This window comes from Callospermophilus lateralis, chromosome 11, assembly GCF_048772815.1.
Source record: "Callospermophilus lateralis isolate mCalLat2 chromosome 11, mCalLat2.hap1, whole genome shotgun sequence".
NCBI classification, from domain to species: Eukaryota; Metazoa; Chordata; class Mammalia; order Rodentia; family Sciuridae; genus Callospermophilus; species Callospermophilus lateralis.
In genome coordinates this window covers 101,691,877-101,718,945 of record NC_135315.1, presented here as the reverse complement: position 1 = coordinate 101,718,945, position 27,069 = coordinate 101,691,877, and the positions used below count along the sequence as shown (strand labels likewise).

General features: G+C 42.5%; 1 pseudogene; it reads left to right on the top strand.

The window, feature by feature from the left end:
• The first annotated feature begins 22,731 nt into the window (after positions 1 to 22,731).
• Positions 22,732 to 23,298, top strand: LOC143385921 (centromere protein K pseudogene; annotated as a pseudogene).
• Positions 23,299 to 27,069: the final 3,771 nt, after the last annotated feature.

The window sequence follows — 27,069 nt, the reverse complement described above, 5'->3', positions numbered from 1 at the left end:
AAGTTTATCTTTGGGGGATATATACCCCTTTCCAATTCCCTCTTTTTGCTTTAATAAGCACGTTTTAATTTTATCTTGAATGTCTGTATCTAATAGTTGTCTTAGCTTTTTGTATTTTTTATCTGAAATATCTTTACTTGACATTTTTAACCATTTTTTAATTCTTGTCTTCCTACATCTTTTCTAACTTTTTTCTTTTTAACTTTCTATACTTCTGTCTTTAAAGTTTTTCACTTCAAATTTTTAATCTTCTTTATCTAAATATCTTTTATCCTATTATCTTCCCATTATCCTGGGTTTTTTTTTTTTTTCCGTCATGAAGGCATCTTAACCACCTTCAATTTAACCTTTTAAAGCCTTTTAATTATCATTTATACTGTACTTTAAATGTACTTTTTCACTACCTACCTACAGCTTCACTATTTTAAACGAGGCTTAAATTCTGTTTAAATCGCTTAATATTAGTTTACATGGCTGCCCTTCAACCAAAGGCCTTTTTTACTCCATTAAGAAGCTTTGTCTCAATCTGCCATGTACAAATACCTTTTTCTTCTTACTTCCTTTCTCACGCTTTTAAGGTAAGTCTAGTTTCCTCAAAACCTTTTTAAATGGCATTTTACAACTTTTTACTTTACCACACAGAGATTATCTCATCTAGAAACATTTATTTTTCTATTAACCTTTTATATTAAAATATATTTTCACATCTACAATCTTTTAATATCTCTTTTCTAACCGTTAACCCTTTTTATAAATTTACATTCTGAAATAACCCTTATAAAATTTCTGATTTAGACAAATTACTCCACTTTAATAAGATGAAATACTTTCATGGTTTTTTTTTATGGTACTATAATACTGTAATTGAAACCCAACTGAAACTTCTTATACTCTTTGTATGTAAATTACACCTGATAGAATCTTAACACTTAGTAACCTTGTTTCAGCAAAGACATAGACCAAAGCAATATTAAACATTTTTCCATTCACCAATTTATGAAAACACGCATAATGATTAAATATATTATCTTATGTAACTTAATAAGTAAAGAGTACTTGATTTCATATTTAGTGGTTGATATTTTAACACTCTAGTTTTGTGAATTAATCAGATGTCTATAAAAACCAAGATCTTAGACAAGCGTAGTAAACAGAACTAGCCATCTCTTTCTTGTTGAAGAAAAATCCTTCTACAGGATACCATGATGGTCCCATTGAAATATTTAACAACTTCTCGTTTAAAAGCCATGGGCTGCATTTTTGTATTGTATCAACATATGCCCTAGCTGTTCTTGGTCTTACTGGGGTGCCTTTTTTCTCTAACAATTTCTCTTCCTCGGAGGTGAACAACTTCAAACCTTGAGTTAACCATTTTCCCCAGTTTGCCTGAGAAAGTTCTAGGAACAGGCAACTTGAAATAAAAACAAAATAAATCAGAAGGAGAACACATTGTTTTTTGAAATGGTCACCCATTCTCTCACCTTTCCTCAGGGGCGAGCAATTTCACTTACCCCCAAGCTTCAGGCGTTCCGCGTACGAGCCACCAGATGCCGCAGTCTCTGGCTGGGCACAAATCACGAGTCTCCATAGAGCTTGTAGATTCAAACAGCAATTCTTTATTCCCGAACTCACACCGGCCATCTACAAACACGCTCTAGGGGAATCCACGTTCTCTGCTCAAATCCACTCTCTCCCAAATCCACTCTCTGCCCAAATCCACTTCTCATGGGCTTCTGTCTCCCAAAATATACTGTCTGACCCTAAGCACTCAAGAGGAACTCAGCAGCAGGATACGCCCTATTCTAAAGGGGGAACACCCTAATCTCCTATTATGCTAAACTGCCCTATTCTAAAGGGGGAACACCCTAATCTCCTATTATGCTAAACCGCCCTATTCTAAAGGGGGAACACCCTAAACACGGATCCTGCCCTGGTCCTTGAGCAAGGTCACCTTTCAGAAGTCCTTCCACTAGACAGCATGGGAGTAAGCTGGCAAGGAATTTGTCATACCTACTTGGCTGATGGCTCCCAGCAAAGGACCTCTAAATTTCCTGTCTTGATGCATATATATATATATATATATATATATATATATATATATATATATATATATATATATATATATATATATAGTAGAAACCCAGCAGAGATGAAATGTTGCTATGTATTTTTCAGGAGCTGCATTGATCTCATGTGAAGATCTCACCACCTCCAGTAGATCATTTCCAGGAACATCTGTGAGATCAGAAAACAAGTGGGTTGGGCAGTGGATAAGAGTAGTGTACTCACTTTAATTATAGCACTTTCAGGCTAGTGATGAAATAAGAACCAGTCTCCTCACTCAGGGCTAATGTATGTGTCTAGAAGCCTTTGGTGTCACTCTTTAAGGACAGTAGCCTATTACACTGTGTGATGGCTATCCTTATTTCAAGTCTCATTCACTATGGTATTAAAAGCCAACAGTGTTGCAGTGAAATTTAGCACTATCAGAACACTGTTCTGTAGCAAGTGTGGCCACAGCTTTGGGAACAAAGAGTCTTGCTATCTTCAAACATGAAGACTGGATGCAGTGGCTCACACTTGTAATCCAAGTGGCTCAGAAGGCTGAGACAGGAGGATCTCAGGCTTAAAGACAGCCTCAGCAACAGTGAGCTGCTAAGCAACTCAGTGATACCCTGTCTCTAAAATCTACAAAATAGGTCTGGGGATGTGGCTCAGTGGCCATGTGTCCCTGAGTTGAACCCCCTATAACAAATAAATAAATACATAAAGAGTTTATATTTTTGCCATACCCAAACAATGAAACATGACTGCCAGCCTGGCCTTTACCCTCACCTGCTGGACACCCAAGCATGGGAGCCAGTTCTGCTGGCATCAGAAGACTGCATGAGCCCTACTCCCTGAGGGGTGGGCAACTTGCAGCTCAGGTCCCAGAGATCTGGCATTTGCACCATCCTGTCCACTTCATAATCTGGAAATCAGAGGAGTCCCAGCCATCCAAGCAAGGTTCTGAAGATGCTAGGTCAGGGCTCCCCAGGAGACCCGATTGCTATTTCATTGAGTGATCAAGAGGATGCCAGTGGCCTCCACTTCAGTTTGGGAGGGAGTATGTCCCCTCTGGCCTCCGAGAAATGGATATCAGTCACCACCTGACTGGGACAAGCTGTAGTGCTCCCACTGTGTGGCTGGGAAAAATGAGGGCAGAGAGGTTTTGTGCCATTCCCAAGTCAGCACAGTTTTAGAGGGTGACATTCTGCCAGGTCTCTTCACTTCCAACCAAGGCTTCATCCACCAACCACAGAAATAATGAGGAGTAATTACTGGATAGAACTAACAGCAATAATCAGGCTGACTGATATTGATTATAAATGTCCCCACAACAGCTCTGTGGCAGCTGCATGCCAGACTTACCTGACTGCTATTGGTTTCCACATGGTACAGCATGAGACAGGAGAAGCCCTGCAGATCCCTTGCAGGGGACAAGAAGAGACATTCTCAGTCACCTGCATCACAACTAGCCAAAGTAAAATGAGCGAAATTTAACTGATCATTGTGTTAATCTAATTTAAGTTCCATACCCAAGGCAGCATGCTAATTAAATGCATTTGGTGAAAAGCACAGAATTGGCCACTGAAGAAAGTAAGCTCTGAATTATGGAAGTAAAATGAGTGACAGGAAAAGGCTGAGCCTGAAAGACATAGAATCATGCCATTGTGCAACCTTGATTGGTCACTCAAATGCCCTGAGCAAGCCTTTGTTCTCCATGGCAAAACAAAACAAAACAAAAAGGCGTCACATGTGGGGCAATGATGAGTGCATGATCTGCAAGTGACTGTCAGATGTTGGTGGGATCAACCCTGGGACACAGAGAGGCTCAGGTCTATGGGCTTACCCTGGGCACACCTGATGTGATGGAGGGAAGGATCTCTACTTTATGGAAATGCCCAACCTCTCCCAGGCTCTCCAGCATCCCTTGGTTCCTAGAAACTGAATGTCAGGACACCTTCTATTTGTTGTGACAACTAGTAGTGTCCCCACACATTTACAAGTACTTCCTGGGATGCAGAGCCCTCTGTATTTGAGAATTACTGAGGTCTGTGTGGCACTCTGTGATAAACAGTCCTCCTGGGTGGCAGGAGGACACACAGATGAGGGCAGACAATGGTGCAGGTGATCCATGGTGCTCCTGGAATGGAAAATTGCTGTCAGGTGCCAAGTAAGTTCCAGGTTTTCCTCCATCTAATGGTGGGTGGTCCCCATCTGGACAGAGCTTGGAGCACTCCCCAAAATAAAAGCTCATGTTCTCTCTGATGGCCCCACTCCTTCCCTCAATCTATGAAAACTAACATTTTTATCCAGTATGGGGAAGGGAGACTATAATGACCCCAGATGCCACATCTTCTGGAATGTTCTATCTTATTCTTTGACTAAGTAAAGCATTTGATATTTCAGTTGGGAGTTTGCTGTCTTGGTTCTCTGGATCCACAATGACTGACACCTTCAAACATTGTGCAGATTTGAGAAGGAAGCTCCCCTAGCTGCTCCCAGGAGAGGAAGGAGTGGGCAGAAGCCCCTCTGTGAACTCTGCTATTCCATCTTTCCAAGTCTTTCCTGAATCCTAGGTTTTTAGGCCTTGAACATGAGGAAGTTAAGTAGATAAAATATCAGATAGAGCAGGATTTCTGCAGATATTTGGAATTATTGAATAAAGACTGCCAACAGAACTTTCTAAGTAAATGCAGAAAGATGTATGGCCTTCTTGCCAAGGCTGAGAAGTGGTACCATGCTCTGCAAGGGACAATGAGGAGGCCAGTACTGGAGGGTAGAGGAATAGAGAGGGAGAGGTCAAAGCTTGCCAACAGAAAGAAATGATACATTTTGAGGAGATGGATATGCTGAAAACCCTGATCTGACCATTATAAACTGGGCATATGGTATAGGTTCATGAGCCCCACAGTATCTACAATTATTGTGGGTCAATTAAAAATAAAAACATGTTGAAGAAAAGATTGTCTCTTATGATAATTACATTTTCCACTCTGAAAAAATTATAATATATACAACTGAATGTTATTTAACCTAAGAGAGAAAGAAATCCCTCCATAGGCAACACCACAAATGTATCTAGAGGTCACTATGCTGATAAGCCAATCACAGAGGGGCAAATGCCGTCCTCTCACATGAGGCATCTCAAGCGGTCAGGTTCCTAAATAAGTAAGGTGTAACCAATGGTGCCAGTGGCCTCCACTTCAGTTTGGGAGGGAGAATGTCTCCTCTGGCCTGCCAGAAACAGATGTCAGTCACCACCTGACAGGGACAGCCTGCAGTGCTCCCACTGTGTGGCTGGGAAAATGAGGGTGGAGAGGCTTTGTGCCATTCCCAAATCAACAGGGCTGGGGTGGGGTGGACAGACAGTTGCTGTCCAGCAGGTGTAAAGTTTTAGTTATACAAGATGAGCAAGCTGGAGACAAGTTTGACACTATGACTGCAGTTAGTGATATGTGTGGTGCCCTTAAAGTGGTGTTAGATGGGTAGATCAGGGGTGAAGTCGTCTCACCACAATGAAAGAATAAGCTAATGATCAAAGGTGCTTGAGTGAGACTTACCTTTCCAATTGGAATGCTTGGGATTTGGTTCTGTGAAGAAATTAAATGACTGCTAGATGAGAGCTTTGATTTACTTTAAGTTTTACTCTAAACTGAAAGAGAAATAGTGAATAGTAGTGAGTAAAAACAGGCTAAAATTTATAACAGTTATCATCTGAGGTCACAAAGTCATTGCAGGAAATATATCACACACAATTTATATCCATACACAATGCTTAGCCATGTGACATTGTTATCACACAGGAAAAATGAAAGGTCAGCAATCAATAGAGCCCTTCTAGTAAGAGGCATTGAATCAGCCACACAGATCTCAACTAAGATCCTCATTAATCCATCTGCTGTAGACCATCTCCAAGTAAGATCCCAGCCCTCTTCATCTTCAGATACCCACCTGGTACCTGCTTTGGTGCAAGAGATGGGCCTCCAGATCCTCTGAGCTGCCAGCTAACCCAGGGAATCTCTCCCATCCAATAACCTCATTTCCTCCATTAAGAAACATCTGAGGCTCTAGGGGATTTGTCCATGAGGTTAATTTAGAAGACTGCTTAGGTATTTTATTGGACAGCAAGTCCCGGCAATTCCTGTAGGTAAGCCTTGAGCTCACATCATTCCACAGCGAACACAGCCAGCTGCAGGGCTCGACACTGAACCTCTTTCAAAATTATGCATTTTATGCAGGCTGCATTTGAGCTATTTATGTAGGTGACAAGGTACACCTAGAAGAACACCTCTAATGAAATACTAGCAGGAGATTGTAACATGAAATGCCAGGCAGGTTTAACATCAGAATAGATGTAGGGTTGCAGTCTCTCTCTCTCTCTCTCTCTCTCTCTCTCTCTCTCTCTCTCTCTCTCTCTCTCTCTCTGTCTCTGTCTCCCTCTCTCCCTTTCTCCCTTTCTCCTTCTCTCCCTCTCCCTATCTCTCTCTTTCCCTCCCCCTCTTTTCTCCCTCCCTCCATCGCCCCCGACCTACACATAAAGGCCAAGGGCTCATGTTTTTATCACCAAAAATCTCCAAAAGCTACCACATTAAAGTTAACAAGACCTGCACAGATCTGAAGAAGTTTATTTCACTTCTGCCCCCCTTCTGAAGCCCTGTCCATTTTCTTGCATCTGTCAGCCACCCCTGATAGACTTTTACTGTTGGGATCCTGTTGTGCTTCAGGGGCTCCTCTGTATTGTCCTCACAAAGGCTCAGGCTGGTGCTATGTCCTATGTGGGAAGGTTGGTCATATGCCCATCTGCCCAGGGCAGTCTTGACCTATCAATTCAACAGGGACACCATGAAAGTGTCCCTGTTGAAAAGTAAGCTACCTGGTTGCCCTGAGTCTGCTCACACCTGGTCACAGGGACACAAAGCTGCCTTATCTTCTGTACACTATGGGCATTTTGGACCCGGCTCATAGAGGACCTCATCAGCTCTGCCACCAGGGCAGGCATCCAGGCCCCTCTGAGACCTGCACACTTCCTGAGTGAGTTCATGCCATCATGCAGGGACTGGTGATGAGCAGCTTGGTGGGGACCTATTAGGATAAGACTTATGCTTTAAAATGCCACCCACATTTCATCTAGAAAGAAGGGATGAGTGGCAGGAGACACACAGGAGTGAGCAGGGAGTACAGGAAGCTGGGAGATGAGGTGGGTGGGCATGCTTTATCCAAGTCTCCTGGGTTTATAGATCATCTCCACTGCCCTTCAGAAGCCATCACAGCAGGCCCCAATATAGGTGGAGCCTCAATGAATCCAAGTGTGCCAGCTGACATAGTGGGGTGTGACATCTGGTCTCCACAGAAAGGATTCCAGGACACCCTTCCTGTTCTCCAGACTCTCACTCACAGCCAGTGAGTCTATTTTCTCAGAAACAAAGAAAGAAACATGCCAGCTCATCCCCACACTCATGACTTCCATGAAAACATGTGTGAAAAGACTTTAATAGAATTGTGAAACACCCTGGTCCCATTCAACATCCATTGACTAGAAAGGGAGCCTACTTGAAACTGAAATCCAAAGACATGTTTTACTATCATTATTCTCTTTACGTAAGCCAGTAAATGAAGATTCAGAATTCATGTGATTCTATGAAGAAAATATATAGAGTAGTCTCAAGCTAGGGCACTGTGGCAATATTATTAAATTAGATATGGACATAAGCCCTGAATATTCAGGAAACTCACTATCATAGTCATTTGGGTGGCCAGGACAAAGTTTGGTAGACTATGTGTCTTAAAAAACAAAAGACATTAGTTTATCTCTCACAGTCCTGGAGGCTGAAGGTCTGAGGTCAGGGCCAGCATGGTTGGGGTCTGATGAGGGCCCTCTTCTTAGTCCCCACACTGTAGGAAGAAGGTGAGAGAGTTCTCTGAGGACCCTTTCAGAAGGGTACCCATCCCACTTCTGTGATTCTGGCACCTCCACAAAGGCTCCATCTCTGGGGTGGGGCCTTCAACATGGAAACCCAGGGTTGCAAACATCCAGCCCTCTGCACTCACAGAGTCTTGGGACCTCCCTACACATAGGCCTTTGTTTACTCCTAGTCCCAAGTCAGATCCCAAGGTAAACTCATTGGTCTGAGCAGGTCTCATTAGTCAATTTTCCAGCTTGCTGGAGAAATGGGAGAAATGGGAGCTGGAAACCCGGCAGGGCCCATAGGCAAAGGAAGGAAACTCAGCCAGGAAGGGAAGCCAACCTGAGTGGAGAGCAGTGACCACACGCTGACCTGTCATTCCTTCCCACCTCCCTGGCAGCCCCATCTGGGAAGCCCAGGGCTGGGGAAGTGCAGAGCGAGAAGCCAAAGGTCAGAGTTAATGCTCCTGTGTATACAAATCTCACAGCCTGGACCAACAGGGTGTTTTAATTTTGGCAGGACCTAGTGAGGCTTTGTTTCAGCAATCATGGGGTGGCAAGTACTGAGCTAGTAAAGTTGCAACACATAGGAGACGGCAGGGCACCCCCTGAGTGCATTCTGACTGCATTCCCCAGATGTTCTCATGGAGTCCATTCCACGTGTTTTTTCCTCATACTTCCTCCTTTCAGAAGGCCTTTCTATCTGAGTAAGAGCTGATTCAACTCCGTGGAGGAAACAGAGTCTCTGCTGACTCACAACCTTATTTTACAGTTCAAAGTGGTGCCCAAATGCTTATTATTTTTTGATTTTTTTCAAAAAAATCACTTATTATTTTTTGATTTTTTTCCTTTGAATACAAATCTTCTCCTGGAGGCTGAACATGGGGAACCCTTTCCTGGAGATTTGTGGGTTGCATGGGAATGCCAGCTGTGCACTCCTTGCAAGTCTTCCCAGCTCCAATATCCAGCTCCCTTTGGTGTTTTCTTAAAGCATCTGGCTTGGAAGCCATGTGGGGCTGGAGGACAGCCCCTGAATGTCCTTTCTGTCTGTCATTAGCTGTTGAGGGCTTCCCCCAGTGCATGCCCTAGGAGGGGTCAGAAAACCGCTGGGGAGGCAGGAGCTCTTCAGGAGGAGCCAGGGCTCAAAGGCTTCTGCCCACCCTCTCTGTCAAATCTGGCTTTGATGCTGCCCTGAAAACTGCCATCACTGAGGTGTTGATAGAACCCTGTGCCATGTCTCAGAACCTCTCAGATGCAAGGGCCAGAAACAAAGGAACAGCTCAGAACCTAAAGGAATCCTTGGGCATCTGTGTCTCAAGGGAATCCACTTGAAACAAGCCCCTAAGACAGAAATCATCTATGTCACATGGCTCTGCTAACCACCCTCTCCCAAGGGCTCTGAAAAAGAGGTTAACACTTGTTGGCTCTCAACTTGATTTTCAGCCCAGGAGATCATTTTTTTCCTCAAATCTTGAATTTCCATTAGAAAGAAGTATTCCTGTGGTTTGTGGCTCATCCCTGTGTTTGCTGGACATCCCATGTGTAATCCAGGTGATTCTGGGCCATTGGTCTCAGTGAGAAGCACCCACAGGTGGCCAGGCCTCAGGCTCTGCCAGAGAGCACTGTTTTAATGCACATGTGGATTTTAACAAGCGCATTCCCTGGGCATGTGTGGAGAGCAAGGCCCGCTCTGAGCACTGTGCATCACTGGCCCTACTGGTCTGAGAACCAAACACAGTGTTCTTCCTTTCAGCAATGGATGAGTCCACTGCAGCCCTGAAAATCTGTTGCTTGGCTCCTGTGTGGCTGCTACCTTCCACCCCTGATGTCAAGTGTCCTACTAGTGAGGCAAGCCTCCTACCCCTCCAAGGATCCTGCGGTGCCTTGGGCCTATCCAGACCCTTGATACAATAACTTCATCTCGAGATCTTCATTGGCATCTAGAAGTCACCTGCCATACAATATAATGCACTTGCAGGTTACAGAATTTAGAACCACCTGGATAATCATTATGTGCCCACCACACCCACCCAATAGGAATCTCAGGCAGTGTCAGAAGACCCCCCTTTTTACACGTTTGGTAATTTTTTAAAATGTATATTAGTATTTGAAAATTGTTTTCCTAGTCAATATATGGAATCCTGGCCTCTGACCCAGCTTGGCTTCTGGGGTATTGCCTTTGGGTCCCTTGACATTTTTTCTGAGCCCAGATCTCAATTACAGTCATTAAATCCATCATACATAAACTAAAAACTCTGAGCTTCAAAAGGGAAGGGTCTCTCCCCAGTGGCCAGTGGTCTCAGGGTAAGGGCCTTGGAGAGCCCCTTGGCAGTGTTGGCCTGCATAAAAAATTCTGCCCTGAGACAAGTTCTTGGCTACAATGAATACTCCAAGAAGAACTACCCACTTGACTCACACACAAAAAAGGAAAAAGTGTTAATTCCTGCTTGAGCAAGCCTGTTCCAAATCCTTTTCAATTAAATTTAAAACCTGTTTCCTGTCAGCATCAATGGCAAGCCCAGCACTGCCCACCTAGATTTCTACAGAACTGAGAAAGTTCCAGTCACCAAGTCCCTTATGAAAGAGTAGGTTGTCTTGGGATTTAAACACATACACATACACACACACACACACACACACACACACACACACTTATAGATATGCATAAACACATATGCATATCTATTTATTTCTCTAAGTATGTCTTTAAATGCATTGGCTTTGTTTGGGCATTGTTGCTCACAGATATTTAAATATAAAACAAACACAAAGAAATGTGAGGAATCCTATGTGATTTACAGGTGTCTTCACAGCCAACAAGGAGGAAGAGATGGAAATGTCAGTGTCCATGGGGCTCAATGTGCTGTCTGTAGGAGGAAAGACAATGACATTCTAATCAGATGGAAAACCCCAGCCCTCTCTAGTTACAGCCCGCCCAGGTTTCATTTAGATCATGGATACTGTGGGAGTAGTTCGCATCTAAATTAAAATTGAACATCAAAGCAATTGGATGAGGTTGGCATTTGTATGGAGAGAAAAATATGACAGACAGGTTAGTAATTACCAGGGAGCTCTGCACCAGGGATGGAAGAGCAGAAAAAGAAATGATAATGATAATAAAACAGGTGAGGGCACCCTTGGCCAGAAGGAGGAAACTCCAGGTGGAGACCAGAAGCTTACCTCACAACACTTGCTATTCTGTGCCACATTTGTGAGCATGGGTACTATGGATGTGTGTGTTATAATGTAGTGTGGTTTTTACATTATTTTGTGAAGTACATTTGTAAATGTTATATATATATATATATATATATATACACACACACACAATATTATTACAGTATAAAGGGAGCTAGGGATGTGCCTCTGTGACTGAGCACTTGCCTATCATGTGCAAGGTCCTGGGTTCAGTCCCAGCACCAAGAAGAAACAAACAAACAAAAAAAACTCATTTCTCTAAAAAGTGTCTGAGTTTGACCTCATCAGCTGCACGACTCTGGTGTGGGCCCCCTGTGATGCTTGCTTTGGTCTGCAAAATCTCTATGGAGTCATTAATAAATGACTGTATCCTCACCACCATTGTGACAGGTCAGGGCATGATGTAAGGCAGAGAACTGACTCAGTTTTAGGAATCTGTTTTCTGTGTATTAAATTAAATTTGGCCTGAGGATGCTTTCACACTCAAGTATTTAAAGAAAAAAACTGCAACCTGACTTGGCAGGACAACCAGCTGAAGCTTCCCTAGAGCTTTACTCTTCAAACACTGGCATCTCACCCAATTGCAACAGCAGGAGCTGGTGTGTTCCAGGAGCTGCTGGTCAGAATGAGAGAGAGCACTAGCAGCCTGACCACCCTTGCTCAAATAAACTCTACTAAATATAGCTTACCTAAAGGTTTCTTCTAGTAGTTACTTCTCTAGAATAAAAGGTGCAGACATGGGGGGAAGTTGTCTGAGTGACTTCAGAAACATTTGGCCATGAGGCAAGGTTCAACATCAGATTCATATTCCTTCCAGATGGGCAGCCTGGAGTCAGGGTACCTGGCTTTTTTCCAGAGGGCTCAGATTCTGTTCACCTGCAAGCCATGATCACACCTGCAGAATGTGGAGAGGACACACCCAATGGCAGCAATGCTCCTGGGAAGGAGGGTCAGCCATGTCTGTCCTTTTTAGCCAGCACAGCCTTTCCCTTCTGCTTGACTTAATGTGGGGAATCACAGGCGTGGACATCTGGCATGATACCAGTGACTGTCTCCTCCTCCTGAGTTCCTGAAATTAGATTGTTCAGTTTCTCCAATATGAAGACAGCCAAAGACAGTATTTATGGCTTATCTGGAAAGCTGCTTCAGCAAGAATAATGATTATGCCCTCACCCTGTGCACCAGGACAGCCTCATATGTGGACACTGAGGAGGTGGCTGTCTGAAATTGATGTCTGTTTTTGTTGTTGTTGTTGTTGTTGATTTTTTGTCAATGAAAGATGCTTCCCTCCATCTATCAAAGCTGGATCCTTCACAATTCATCAGATGAATTTCAATAAGCTACATTGTGTGCATGCCCATGTACAATGCCACACAATCTTGAAAAAGCAAGTAGTAGGACCATATATGACCATGTGCAGCCCTTACACTTCCCTCAAGGTTGATGCTAAGTACCTATGGCTCTCCTGAATTTTCTTGATCCTCAACTCCCTTGGTAAGTGATGGCTGGGATAATTGTCCAGGAGCCCAGTATCTGGGAGATAGAAAAGAATGCCAGGTTCCAGATGATCCTGGGAGGAGCTTGTTGCCTGTGCCATGTTCTACACATGCTTGTGGAGTTCTACTGCAGAAAACTCCAGCTGCCATATCTGCATTCCTGACTGTGTCTCCATATTTAACAGACTCGTGGCCCTCCTCACCTCTGCCTCAGGCTGCCCTGTCCAGGAAAAGACTATGCACACTCCACTGGCCCCTGTTTTATGTCAGAGATGACCATGGCTGCTCCCCATCCACAGGCTCCCCAGAGATGCAGACTCATCTCCTTGAAGGTCTACTGTCTTCTAATGCTCTCAAGGATGGTGGCCCAAGGATGGTGGCCTCTTTTAGAACCTTTTCCAACAGTTCTGCCATTTGCAGGTACCAGAGAACCCACACAAACCAGATTCATCCAAACTCAGCTCAATATAATTAGATGCAAAAAAATATATATCTGCAATTCAGGGGCCCAAGTGAGTCATTGACATCATCTGTGTCTCTGCCCTTGGCAAATCTAGCTCCCACCATGGCCCAGGCCTTTATCATCTCTACCTTCCCATCTATAAAGTCAAAATATAAAACCTTTTTCTAATAATTTCTTCAAGAGACCTGGAATTCATTCAGTTTTAACCAATTTGTATCCACACCTCTGTGGCCCTAGAGCTGGTTCTACCATTGTCCCAAGAGGGTTCAGTGGGCTGAGCCACCAAAGCCAGAGGTGAAGGCACAGGCCCACACCCAGCACATGAGTGCCTTGCTAGGGGATGCACTTCCAGAAGTGTTCACCATCTCGATCAGGATATTGGGTGCCTGGGTGTAGATCGTGGGGTACATGAATGTAGGTTGAGTGGGAAAACAGTCATCAACAAAAATACAAACAAACAATAAACACCCTTGGTAAAAATCCTTGACTGTGACCAGACTTCCCTCCTGCCCTTCCTCCCTAATAAATCCAGGGGAAGCTCTTGGCGGAGGAACAGTTACTTACACAGCCTTTGCAGGCAGAGGAGGGCCTCAGGGCTGTAGGAATGAGAATGTGGGCCAGGAGAGGAGAACAAAGTTCTCCTGCTGTGGGCATGTGCCCCCTGTTGGAGAGCACCCACCTGGGCTTGGCACAGGTGAGAGCTGAGGACGGGCAGCAGGGAAGAAATGGCTTGGCTCCTCTCAACTTCCCAGGGGGAAACTGGGTCAGCTGGACTCCTGGATGGGCCACCCCTGACTTCAGTGTCCTCATCCATTCCTGTCTACATGCTGTATGTCCCCACCATCTACATGTACCTTGACCACAGAAGACCAGGAAGAACTTGTTCTTCTGGCCAGGGTTCCTCCACCTCCAGCGACAGCCATCCCTGGCTGTCAAGTTCTTCTTTGGTCCCAGGCAGAACCCTCTGCTAGGTTAGCTATGACCTGTGGAGGCCCCAGCAAACAACCAGCATCCAGAGGCCAAGCTGCAGGGCCCCTAAATGCTGACCTCCAATCTCACCCCTTCCAACCTTTCTTGAGAAACTGAGCAGGTCTTTGGTGACCTTTCCTGAAGACAGCAGCAAATGCCCAGGCCACTGTTGTGTCCTGGGGGAGGAAGGCAAGCAATGACTTGGTCAGTACATGGTCCACCCATCAGAGGCCAGGAAGAGCACTGGCCAAAGATTTTCTACTTGAGTGAAAGAAAATGATCAAACTCATGACAAGCTCAGCCTGATTCCCAAAGTCCACAGGCATCACAGGACACCTTCCACAGAAGCCAGCTCTTTGAATGTGTTCTATGCTGTAAGTTCAGCAGCAGGAGTTAACATCTGGCTAGGTCCCTCTCTTTATGTGAGGCTAGAAGAGGCCATCTCAAAGAACAACCAGAAAGAGGGGCCTGAGCTTTCTTTTGGAACATGGTATAGGCTCACCTTTAAAGATGAATGTCAAAACCAGAAGACAAGTTCAAAGCCCTCAGATATCAAGTGCTTAAGCAATAATGCTTAAATTTCTCTTCAGAAGAAGAAAGAGCAACTTAGCAAAGCTAATGTATAATATGGATGAAAATGCTCATAACCAGGAAAGCTCTGACAATATTCTGCTCTCCTGAGAAGCTGAAGAGTGGAAGGAAAGAGAAAGGAACATGAATGAACAGCAAAACCATCCTTGGTGTCTCCAACAAAGGCACAGTCCAAGTCCCAAATGATAAAGGTGTGTTTATTTAATCCTCTGATGGAAACAAGCAGAAAATACCATGTGTCACACTGTCCTTCCAGAGGGTGGGGTGGTGACTGGAAAATAGGTACAGAGCAAGTTGCAATGTAGAGACACCTTACCAATGATGTAAGGCATTTTGTATCCACTGATTGCTGCTGCTAAGCTGCCCACTTCTGTAAATACCCCATAAGAAGAAGGAAAGAAGATGCAAAAGAAAACATCTGAAGAGAAACACATCATCAAAGCAATGTGAGATCAAATAAAAATTTTCAAATTGAGCCCACATCTATGCCATCAGAAAATGTACAATAAGAAAATGAAATTTGAAAACTTCAGCAGAATTCAAAATACCATCTGAAATCCAATAGGAAAATGTAAAAAAAAATAAAATAAAAAAAACTTCAAAGAGATTCTAGAGGAAGACTTTACCACTTAGAGAATCAAAAGACATTTTCTAAAGTATATAAAAACATCAGCTGGACCCCTAAGTACTTCTAGGTGACCAAAGGCTGGCCAAAGTACTTGAAGATAAATTTAAATGATCCACTTATTCCAACACTGTCAGATGATTCCCTATGAAGAAAAAGCTTCAGAGAAGTGGCAGAGATCAATGTCCCCTGAGAGAAAGGGCAGGCACTTAAGGAGAGGAGATGAGAAAGACCGTCACTCATCAGCTACATAAGGTTTTGCATCTGAGCTTTTTGCAGGTGCTAGGACTGGGGCTCCCCTGGAGAACCAGGGCCTCAGATTCACCAGAAAACACCTCCTTTCTGGAGAATTTTTGGGGATATCTAATTTTGTATTTTTTTATATTTGTTGATGGAAAAGGAAAAGCAAAACATTGTAATGAGAACTTAACACATTAAGAATCAAACCTCCCATCTTCTCTTTCACAGATTTTGAAAGGACAAGAAACAGTAAGAGAGGGATTGAGAGACAAGAAAGGAGAGATGAAACAAGACAGAGATGGAGGTGGGAGAGGAGAGAGAAAGGGGAAGAGAAAGGGGAAAAAGAAGGGAGGGAGCAAGACAGTGAGGAGGGCCCAGGCAGGCCAAGCAAAGCAAAGAAACAGGCTGGCAACAAACCATGAGATTATAGCAATTTGAGGGACACTGTCTTGATTATGGCTCAACCCAAAAGCTGGTAGCTGCCTCCTCCTAACATCCAGAGAGTTACCAGAAGCTGCATGGTACAACTGAAGAATCTGGGACCAACTTCCATTGGAGAACTTGGTGCTTGCTAACCGAAGAAAGGAAGAAGAGTTGCAAGTGTCTTAAACTCAACTTAGTCTCTGAAAGAAATGGAATTTATTGGATCCTAAAGGGAAAAATTCAAATATTGGTTTCAGGTATAACTTGCTGTAGGCATCCAATCTAAGTTCATATAAGTCCTTGTTTCTCTGTTGGATTTATAAATTTATAGGTGGACTTTCCATATGTCATGGGAAATTTGTTCACCCAGCTTCTCCAGTCATACCATGCAGCATGTGGGTAATATCTGCTCAGACCTCACAGTGCACACACTCAAAAGAAACACTATTTTCCAGTGGTTCCAAGCAAAATCCTGGGATAGCTTTCAATGACTTGTGTTTGGTCACATACCCATCAGGAAAAGGATACTTGGTTATCAAGGTCAATATGATGATGTGGATTGACATCAATGTGAACCCCAAAACTACAGATAATAAAATAGAGGTTTCCTCAAAGAAAAAGTGGGGAGAAGGTAGAATAAATGCTAAGCAAACAAAAACTCTAGGCGATGAATGTAAAGGTCCTTGAAAAACAGCATCCAGTGTTCTGGCTCATATTTAAACTACAGTCACTGCTTAAATAAGCATTGTCATGTTTTGGGTATAAGGTGTCCCCTAAAAGTTTCTGTGTTAATGCAAGAAATAAAATAATTAAATTCTGAGAGTTGTAAACTAATCAGTGGATTAAAGTCATTTGAGGGATTAATAATTTGAATGAACTAACTGGGTTGTAACTGTAGACAGGTACCATGGGACCACAGAAATTGAGTCACTGGGGGCATGCCCCTAGAGATTGTATCTCTTCTCTTTCACTTTCTCTCTTTCCTGGCTGCCATGAACTTTTCAGTTTTCCTCTGCCCAACCCTCTGCCATGATGCTCCATCCACCTGGGACCTGGAGCAATGCAGCCCCTCAACTGTGGACTGAACCTCTTTAAAAGAAAATGCAAGATTAAAAATTTCTCCTCTGAGTTGTTCTGGTCAGGGATTTTAGTCAAAGAAATCAAAGCTTAACTAACACAAAAATTGATATAAGAAATGGGTTTGCTGTGGTGACTAACCTGACCATGTGGTTCAGAAGCCTTTGGAGCTGTTTTGTGGGAGTAGTTGGAGAGCCAGGAGCTAAAGACCGGGGGAGTCTCAGTCTGTTGTCTGCAGAGCTTGATGGGCAATTCTGGTGAAAGTTCAGAATACCCAGACAACAGAGTTTTCTCAGGATGCAGGTCCATGTCCCATCCTTCTGCATACTTGGTGGGAAACAGTGGCCTTGACCATGGCCATCAGTAAATATATTCAGAAGGGCCCAGCTACTGCACACTTCCACGGGGGAGAGCAACTCAATAAAAAGGAAGCACCTTGGCCCAGGGAGACAAGAGCTGACCCAAGTGTTTTAGTTAGTTTTCTGATGCTTAGAGTTTCAGAGGTCTTTGTTCAGAGAAGGCTGGCTCCATTCCTTAAGGATCAAGGTGAGGATGAAAATCATGGCAGGAGAGGGTAGCAAAGGGAAGAAGACACATCATGGTAACCAGGAAGTAGAGAGATAGAGACTCCACTTTTCAGATACAAATATATATCCAAAGCCACACCCTAATACTCACCTCCCCCAGCCACACCTTCCACTTCAGTTGCCACTCAATTAATTCCTATCAGGGGATTAATTCACTGATTGGGTTAAGACTCTTACAACCAAGTCATTTCCCCCTTAAACCATCTTGCATTTTCTCACACGTGAGCTCATGGGGGACACCTCGCATCCAAACCATATCACCAAGGATGCAGGAGGGCAATGCACTGGTGATGGCCTCTGATGGTTTGGACTTCTGGTCAGGGCTAACAGCTTGCCATCCATATTTTGGCATGATGGTAGGAAAAAACTTGTCTGCATCACTGAGTGTACCCTGTGCTCACATGTCCCTGGGCCCTACCAGCCTTCCATGCCTAACCTCCCTCTTCTCTTTGTTTGTCATAAAACTTGTCCCCTTCCACAGTGTATCTCCTTCTTTTCTGCCTTAGGTCTTACAGAAATTTTCTTCCTGGCCTGGGAACCTCCACTTATGCTCTTTGCATGTCTGGTTTCTTCCTGTCATTCAGGTCTCTGTTCAAAACTCATGCTCATAGCTGTCTTTCCTAAACACCTGTCTGCAGTGGCACCCTGGCTGTAGTCCCTGAAACCGCTCAGTTTTGCCTTCTTCACAGAACACACAAGCAGGGCATTTCCTGGTTGTCATCTGGGCTGTCATCTTGGTCTTATTGCTGGACCAAACGGTCCTGCTAAGCAGGGCTGTATGTCCCACTTGACGCTGCTCTCTGGTACCTATGAAGGGGAGAAAGACTGGCCTTTAGGTCAATGGCTTGCCCTTGATCTTACCTGAATTCCCACCATGCAACCATGGAAACAGAGGCAGAGCACGGATGTGGAGTGCACACGGCACCCTTGGAGAAAATGACAGAGATGGAGTTGGAAACAAATACAGTTTTCTATATCACTAGAACCATCTGCCTGAGCATTTGATGCTATACTCCATCCAGTTTCAGGAGAGGCAACCTCATTGTTTTGATCAATTCTAATAAGGTATAATTTATGTATTTAAAAAAAACACTCCAACTACATCTATGCAAAGCCTTAGACCCTATGAGCTTTGACATAGATGCAGGTGAAACTACCACAATTAAGATATACAACACTTTCTTCTCCCCAAAACCTCCTGTCACTCTCTGCCTGTCTCTCCAGCAGCTCCTGGCCCTGAGCTGCTAGTATTATTCTTTCTGACACAATGCATCAGTCTTCCATTTCAAGAAAATTAAAATAAATGGAATTGTAGAACATGGATTATTTTGTGTTTGACTTCTTTCTGTCCATGGAATGATTATTGCCACATTTATTATTAGTCTCTTGCTGTGGTGGAGTGATATCATTCTGTTATATGTTTGTTTCATTTTTAATATCTATGTATACAAGTTGTCACTTATTATGGACTGGTTACTGGTATGTGGGTGTCTCTGTTGTCCTAATTCAGCCTGAGCCCTAGGCAGGGTCTGGGAACCTAGGCAGGGAGCTACAGAGTTCCATTCTCTTCTGGTGGTGCCCAGACTCTGTCTCATTTTATGTGGAGTCTCACCCCTGTGATTTCCTAGATCTCCCGAGGAAATTTTTTATTCTGTGCTCCAACCAGCAGCAAAGAATCATTGCATGTGTCCTGGGAATCCAAGAGATGCCCCCCCCTCTATTAAAAATATCAGAAGGTTGTGCTTCTACTCCTCCTGCAAGAGCAATGGGCCTGTCCATGTTCTGAGGGTGGAGGGCTTATTTCTGCTCCCCTGATGATGTCATGCTTTGGTTTAGTTGGACGAACTTCTGGGGAGCAGGGAGGGCATAGTGTCCCATCCCAAGAAACCACAGGTCCCAATATGTATGCCAGGCCACCCTAGTGAGAACTGTTCTGGCTTCAGTCTTTCCCCCAAGCATCTGTCCAAGGTTCAGGGAAGGACTTCCATGTGCATCTGGACCCCTCTGTGTCTGGGGCCTGCAGCTTCTCCAGACTGGCCTGCCCACTCACACATAGTCCTTGGCTGCTCCTGAACATCTTTACTGTCTAGCCCTGGCCACCTGCAGGACAGCCACCTCTTTATCCCACATTCTGACACAGGTGAAAGCATCTCGTTCTCCTGTCTTTCTGTGAAGGTTCCCATTCTTTCTTGGGAATCAGTTTACTTGGTGGCTTCAAAACCTCAGCTCTCTGATGGATACTAAAACTTTTCTGATTTTACTGATGACCTGGCATTTCCTGGTATTAAGTGAGGTGTTCTTAGCCCATGCCTAAATCCTAAGTAGAGGGAAAGGCTCATTCTTAGCATTTTCCCCCAATTTTTCACATTTCTATGTTTCTATTCTGGGTTCCTCTTATCACTGAAACCAGATATGTCACCCGGTTCTAATGGCAAGACTTGGGCATGTACCTAAGCATGAGACTGACCCCAGAAAGATGACAATTGCCAAGTAGGCACTTGAGCCCAGAATACTGAGCTTTAAATTTGGAAATATGTCAATTTAAAAACATCACCTATGACATATAATACCCTTTGGTGAGATATTACTTTATTCCAAGATTTGAGATGTCCACATCTTCAAAAGATATAGAGCTGAGACTCTATGTGAGATTTCTAACATATAAAGAGCCTTAAGAATCAAAAGAAAAAAATAACAAAGATTATGAAAAGATGATTCATCAAGGAATAAGTACCAATACACAATATTGAGCAAAAATGTCTCAACTTCACCAGTAAAAATTGCATATACAGTGTAGTCCTCCCTCTGTCTCCTCAGGGACCTGCAGACACCAAAATCAAGGGCGCTCAAGTCCCATATACAAAGAAGTGTGACATTTGCCTAGAACCTGTGTGTGTCCTACTGTTCCTTAAATCATCTCTAGATCATTGCCTGATACAATGCAAATACTGTGTAAATGGCTGTTGTTCAGGGAACAGTGAGAGAAATGAAGGTCTGTACATGCTCAGCACAGATGGAGTTTTTAGAAATACTTGTAAACTAAGGTCATCTGAATTCTTAGATGTAGAATTCATGGATACAGAGGGCCAAGTGTACACAACAAGATATCAACTACACTGACAAAAATGTCTAAACATGTATTTCTGTAGGTGTACAGCTAATGTATGATATTATCTAATATAGAAATAGTTATGAGAAGACAGAAAATTGTGCTAGATTCCAGGAAGTGTCAGAGCCATTTGCAAGGCCACATTCACAGTGTTGTGCGTTAAGAATGTTAAAACCGGCATTTCAACCTTGACCCATCTTTCTCACATCTTAATGTGTACACTGCAGAATTTATCATGAATTGCAAAAAATGTTTTAGTTCAAATATGTTCACTCATAGACTGTTTAAGATAATGAAATGCTGAGCAGACTGAATATAATAACACAGGATTGGTTTCATTGTAACTTGTAAATGAGAAACCTGTGAGGTAAATATAAAAAGCCAACAGTAGCTCAGTTGGTAGAGTGCCTTGCATACACAAGGCCCTGGGTCCAATCCCCAGCACCACAAAAACAAAACCAAACAAAAGGGCCAATAGATTCTGCTGGTCTCACTCAGTGAGGTAAATAAACTGTAATTTCAGTGCCAATACTTACAAAAAATATTTCACATATAAAATTTCAGAATGAGGGTTTCTTTTCAAAGAACAGGGAATTTCTGGAATTCTCTATTCCAGAATCAAACAATAATAATAGTAATAATAATAAAAATTCATCAAAAATAAATAGTCATCATAATTAGTAAAACCATAAATCCAGTTGTAGCTGGTATATTGTCCCCGTGAGACTGGCCACCACTTTCCAGGTCTCTGGGATGCCCCCATCATTCATTCCACTATGTCCATTTTTTTATAATTTTACTTTACCTGTCTGAATCCCATTAGTACTTACACTATGACCCTGGAATTAAAAGACAACAGCACCTCATGCAGTGGAATGCTAGTCACCCATTAACCAGGTGAAAAGAGGGCCCCATGTCACTGCAAATGTGATTCCTTCACTGCATATCTCTGCATTAGATTTTTATGCTGCATCACAAATGATCATCTGTGACACAAGATCATTCTCTCACACAGGCACAGGATAACTGGGCTCTCTGCTCAAGGTCTCAAAGACAATAGGTGTCAGCCAGGTCTGGAGTCTCATTTAAGACTGAAGCTCTTCCAATTTCATGTCTGTAGGCGGAATCCCTTTTTGTGGGTGAAGAACTCATGCTGAGTTGTTACTTCAAGGCAAGCAAGGAAGTGTCCCTTGCTGTGTCTAGCCTCTGAGCACAGGAAAGTTCTTAGTCTCCTTGTAAGGGCTTACCTGACTAGGGCAGGACACCATGGATGCCTCTCATTTGATTGCCTCAAAGTCAATTTATTAGAGACTTTAATTATGCCTGCAAAATTCCTTTATCTTTGTCACATAGGTAAACATATCTGTAGATCTCACTCACAAGCAAATGAGCTTATCTTCCAAGAAGTAAGGTTCTTGCAGGCCAATTAGAAGGTTAGTGGTCCCCACAGTGCTAAATGCATTTTTTTTTTTTTGCTAAGAGCAAGTGACTAAAAAAATGCACCATAATTTTAACCACAGTTTCTTCTGGCTATCAAAATGATGTATCCATTTTCTCTCTTCTTTGTAGACGTCAGTATTTTCCAAATATTTTATGGGAAATGAACTTGTGTAATAAGGAGGGGGAAAAGACCCCAGCAGGTGACAGAATCCTGTTTATATAATTTGAGCTCCAAAAACTAGTGAAGGCTGAAACCCTGAATGTGTGAAAGGTCTGATAAATTTTCCCTTGGAAAACAGAATAATAAAAAATTTCAAAGCTTTTTTTCTCTCCTCTTGCATATGTAAAGAGCTATAACCTTGGAAATCAAGCCAGTGGATTGACTGGAGCTTCTGAATTTGATCCCCAGTATAATAAAGATGCTACAAGCAGACCAACAGATAATATTCTAATACCACAGCTGATCAGAGAGATTGGCAGGATTAATTTAAAGAAGAATGAGCCTCCACTTAACTTCCCATATAGCCTGAAGGCCAGAGTTCTTTTACTGTCTCATCTTGCTAGAATGAAAATTCCTGAGACCCTTGAAGAAGATCACCAATTTATGCTGAAAAAATGCCCTGCTTTGCTTCAAGAAATGGTACTATCTACTATTCAGTCAAAGAATGAAAAATTAAAGGAAGACTTAGAAAGGGAGCAACAATAGTTGGATGAACAGCAACAAATAATGGAATCTCTTAATGCACTTTACAGTGTATTGAAAAATCAGCTTGTGACATTTTCTGAAACAAGAATTGTTAGTGAGCTGAAAACTAAAATGCTCAATATAAAAGCATTCAAGGAGAAACTTTTGAGTACCTTGGGTGAGTTTTTAGAAGACCATTTTCCTCTGCCTGATGGGAATGTTAAAAAGAAAAAGAAAAACATTCAAGAATCAACCAAACAGCTGATAACCCCACATGAAATACTAGAGATTCTTATAAATAGATTATTTGATGTTCCACATGATCCATATGTCAAAATCAGTGATTCCTTTTGGCCACCTTATATTGAGCTGCTACTGCATAATGGAATTGCTTTGAGACATCCAGAAGATCCAACCAGATTGAGATTAGAAGCCTTCCATCAATAAGAGGATGTTCTTTTTTCATAACAGGAAAGAATCTTGTCATCTAAGGATAATGGAAAAGGACTATTTGAATAAAAAAATATTATTTGCAAATTGAAATAATAATCCATCTTTATTTTATCCTTAAGTGACATGTATTGCCATTTCTTCATTTTAAAAATGGCCCTTTCTTATTCATTCAGTGCTATGGTATTTTAAACCATACAAAGAAAGCAAGTAAAAAATATTGTAGATTTATAAAGCATTAATTTACTTTGCCTCATTTGATGTTCTTTGGAAAATTCTTTGTTAATTTAGGATATTCCTAATGTAGTAATAATAATTTTCTTTTCAATTTTATGGCAGTATATTTTATGCATTTCAAGTTTCATTTGTATTTAAGAATTATATTTAGGAATTATAATGGAAAAGTCATTTAATTTGCCAATGTTTATAAAATTGAAGTAATATCCCAAGGAGAAAGTGACATAATTAAAAATACCTAGCAAATCTAAAAAAAAAAAAAAATTGGATCCATTTTTTCATGAGTGCTCATCATATATGATATATGGACATACGTACATTCAAACATATGACACAAAACAGAAGTGTGCACACATAATATAATACAACACATAACATAATAGTGAAGGCCTTATAACTTTTTACAGGTGAAATCTCCATTGCAATGTTTAAAAACTCTATAGTCAAAAAAATAGAACTGATCAGCAAAACATTAACCTAGATCTGTATGAGCTCAAAAAACAAAATAGAACTTCATGATATGGGAAAGGGCAATAATAAAATAGATATTGAAAAAAGCATCCTTGTTCTGTCACAGATGTAAGGGTAGCCAAACTGGAGTTCTGGATATCAGCTGTTATCGATTTGAGCCAAATCATCTTCTTTTTGGTCTGTAGAAATCACTTTAGTTAATCTTTCTGGAATCCAAATTGGCTGCTGTTCTCCCTGTGGAAACACACAAATAGACCCCTGACTCCAGGCAATCACTGGGTCAGGACCTTAGTTATTCTCTCTGGAATCCAAATTGGCTGCTGTTCTCCCTGTGGAAACACACAAACAGACCCCCAACTCCAGACAATTACTGGGTCAGGGCCTTTCCATTGTCCTGTTAGAATATCCTTCCAAAGTACCTTGGGCTTATGTACATTTTTTGGACACATAGGTGACATTACCATCTATTGGCTTTGCCAGCCCTTTGTTCCAGAGCTGCAACCAGGCCTTCTCTGGAAAGCTAGCATTTCCTGGGACTTGGGAAACTTGCTTGTGTTTATTTTTAAATTTGGTCTACTTTCCATACCTAAAGCAGGCAAGAATTGACAGAGGCAATATATATAGATAGGCAATATATATATATATATATATATATATATATATATATATATAGAGAGAGAGAGAGAGAGAGAGAGAGAGAGAGAAACAGCTCACTGATTGTTTACAGTGCTGTCTGCCGTCCATATACCATTTGCTATCACAGATTTTTGATCAATAAAAACTACTTTAAGCATTGCTCTCACCTCTGCTGAGGTGAGTATGTATTTGTCTTGAATGTACAAATAATCTCATTTTTAGCTACTCCAGCACCAAGAGGTAGAAGCTAGGACTTCACAGAAAACTCTCATGGTCACCCAGTGTGATGTCCTGTTTAATATTGGGCACCAAGACTACCTTTCCCAGACTTGAAAAATGTGGTCTGTGTGGCCCACTGGCTGGTCCTCCCCCAGAGGAAAATATTAAGTTCTTGTTTCCCAGGTGCCCCTTTGTTTGTACTTACATATTTCTCCTGATTGACAAAATAGAGGATATTGTTAACAAACCTTTTTCATAGATGACTAAAAATTACTTGTTACAATTTTGACAGTGAAAAGTAAAAACACTTTAAAAAATTTTATTCTGCACAAGGAAAATTTTTTTTAACCACTGTCATGCTGCATTATGTCTTTGAGCTATTTTCTGTTTTAATTGGAAGGCCTTGGAGGATGCACATGCCATAAGCTAGGGGGGTCTGCCGGACACTAGCGGGGGCAAGTAACTCATTATGCCTCGCAGGTCCCGGCCCTGATTCTGTTGCAGAAGGAAGGAGGTTCTCTGGCATTCTGTGTCCATGGGTGATGCTGCAGCTACCAATTATGCTAATTCCTGCTTCCTTGCAGATAGACCTGTGTTTATTTTGTGCCTCACTAGCTGCCCAAAAAGGCACTTTAGAAATAATTCCCATATTTAAAGGCAGACTGGGTTCTGGTGTCTCACTGTGAGCTGCCCCAGCAGGAAGCCCATCAGGGTTGGGGAGAGAGTGCTGGCTTTGGAGAGGTGAACTGGGGGGCTATCCTGTCAACTCACAACTCCTGTCTCTACCCCCCTCACCTGTGCCTGATCTCACATCACCTGGAGGCTCTCCCAGCTCAAGCCCTTCCGGAGGAACCTAACTTGCTTTCCCCCCCATTCCTCATGGATTGTGGGAATGTCTCCTATATGGTGGTTAGGGCCAGTGATGATTTCACTGCTTCCTGATAGAAGTTGGAGAAAACATCCATCAAACTGAAAATTCTAACATCTCCATTGACTCACCATCTCCATGGCTTTGAAAAGCCTTCTTGCTTAGCCATCAGGCTGGAAAGCAGACAAGGTTTCAGAGGCAGATAACTGTATTACTGATCTTACTTTAGGGTTGTGCTTTCTATATTAGAGTCCAGATTGGGTTTTATTTAATTTAGTAGAAAAATAGAGGGGATTTAGAATGGATGTTAATTTAAATAAAAAGGGAGTGTTAGTAAATCAAAAAGCGTTGAATTTCTACTGACTTTGTCCCTTCTAACTATTCTCACTGCTCAGCCATCTTTTATAGTTCAGTGTATTTAGGTCTAAGAAGCTCTTGGGCACTCTCCCCCATGTCCATGCAAACACACTCACCACTCAGGTACCCCATTGCCTGCCTTCACAGGCTCCATCTCCATTTCCTCATGAAAAATGTAGTACAGGAAGAGCCTGTGTGCTTGAGATTTCCTTGAAAGAGACCACGGTACCCCTGAAGCCCTTTGAAGGTCATACATGCAGACCACCTGAGGCATGACTCAGCACCAAGCACCAGCCCTTTCAGAGCCCTCCCACCTTGAACCAGGAAAACACCCTCCATGGGTGATATGTTCCAGTAGGTAGTTCAGCAGGCAGTACTGGCTACCTCCTCATCATCATCTCTGGGTGGAGCCTTGTGCTGACCTCTGGGACAAATCAACTAGATCCTTCCCTAAAGGAACTAAGAGAATGAGAAAATCACCAACAAATCATGGTCAGAACTCACCCTTCTTTGGGGTGGGGTGGGATAAGCAAAGCTGGGAAGGCTTTCTACATTATGTGGAGCAGAGGTGATTGGTAACTGTTAACATTAAGCAGAAGTTATGAGTGGGGATAGTGTGTGAATGAGTTTCAAGGAAAGCTCAATACTTCTGTGGAGAATAAAATATCACACGCATCCAGATGTTTCTTCTACCAGTACCACTCATTAACTGGGTACATTAGTCCATTTTTCATAACTATAACATTATGCCTGAAGCCAACTACATATGAAGAAAAAAAAGTTTGGGGGGCTCATTTAAATATGATCAATTGATCTTTGATAAGGAAGCAAAGGCAATGCAATGGGGAGAAGAGATTCATCTTTTCACCAAATAGTGTGGGCACATCTAGACTTCCACATACAAATAAAAAATAGAAAAGAATCTAAACACACACTTTGCACTCTTCAAGCACATTAAATCAAGACAATGTAGACCTAAA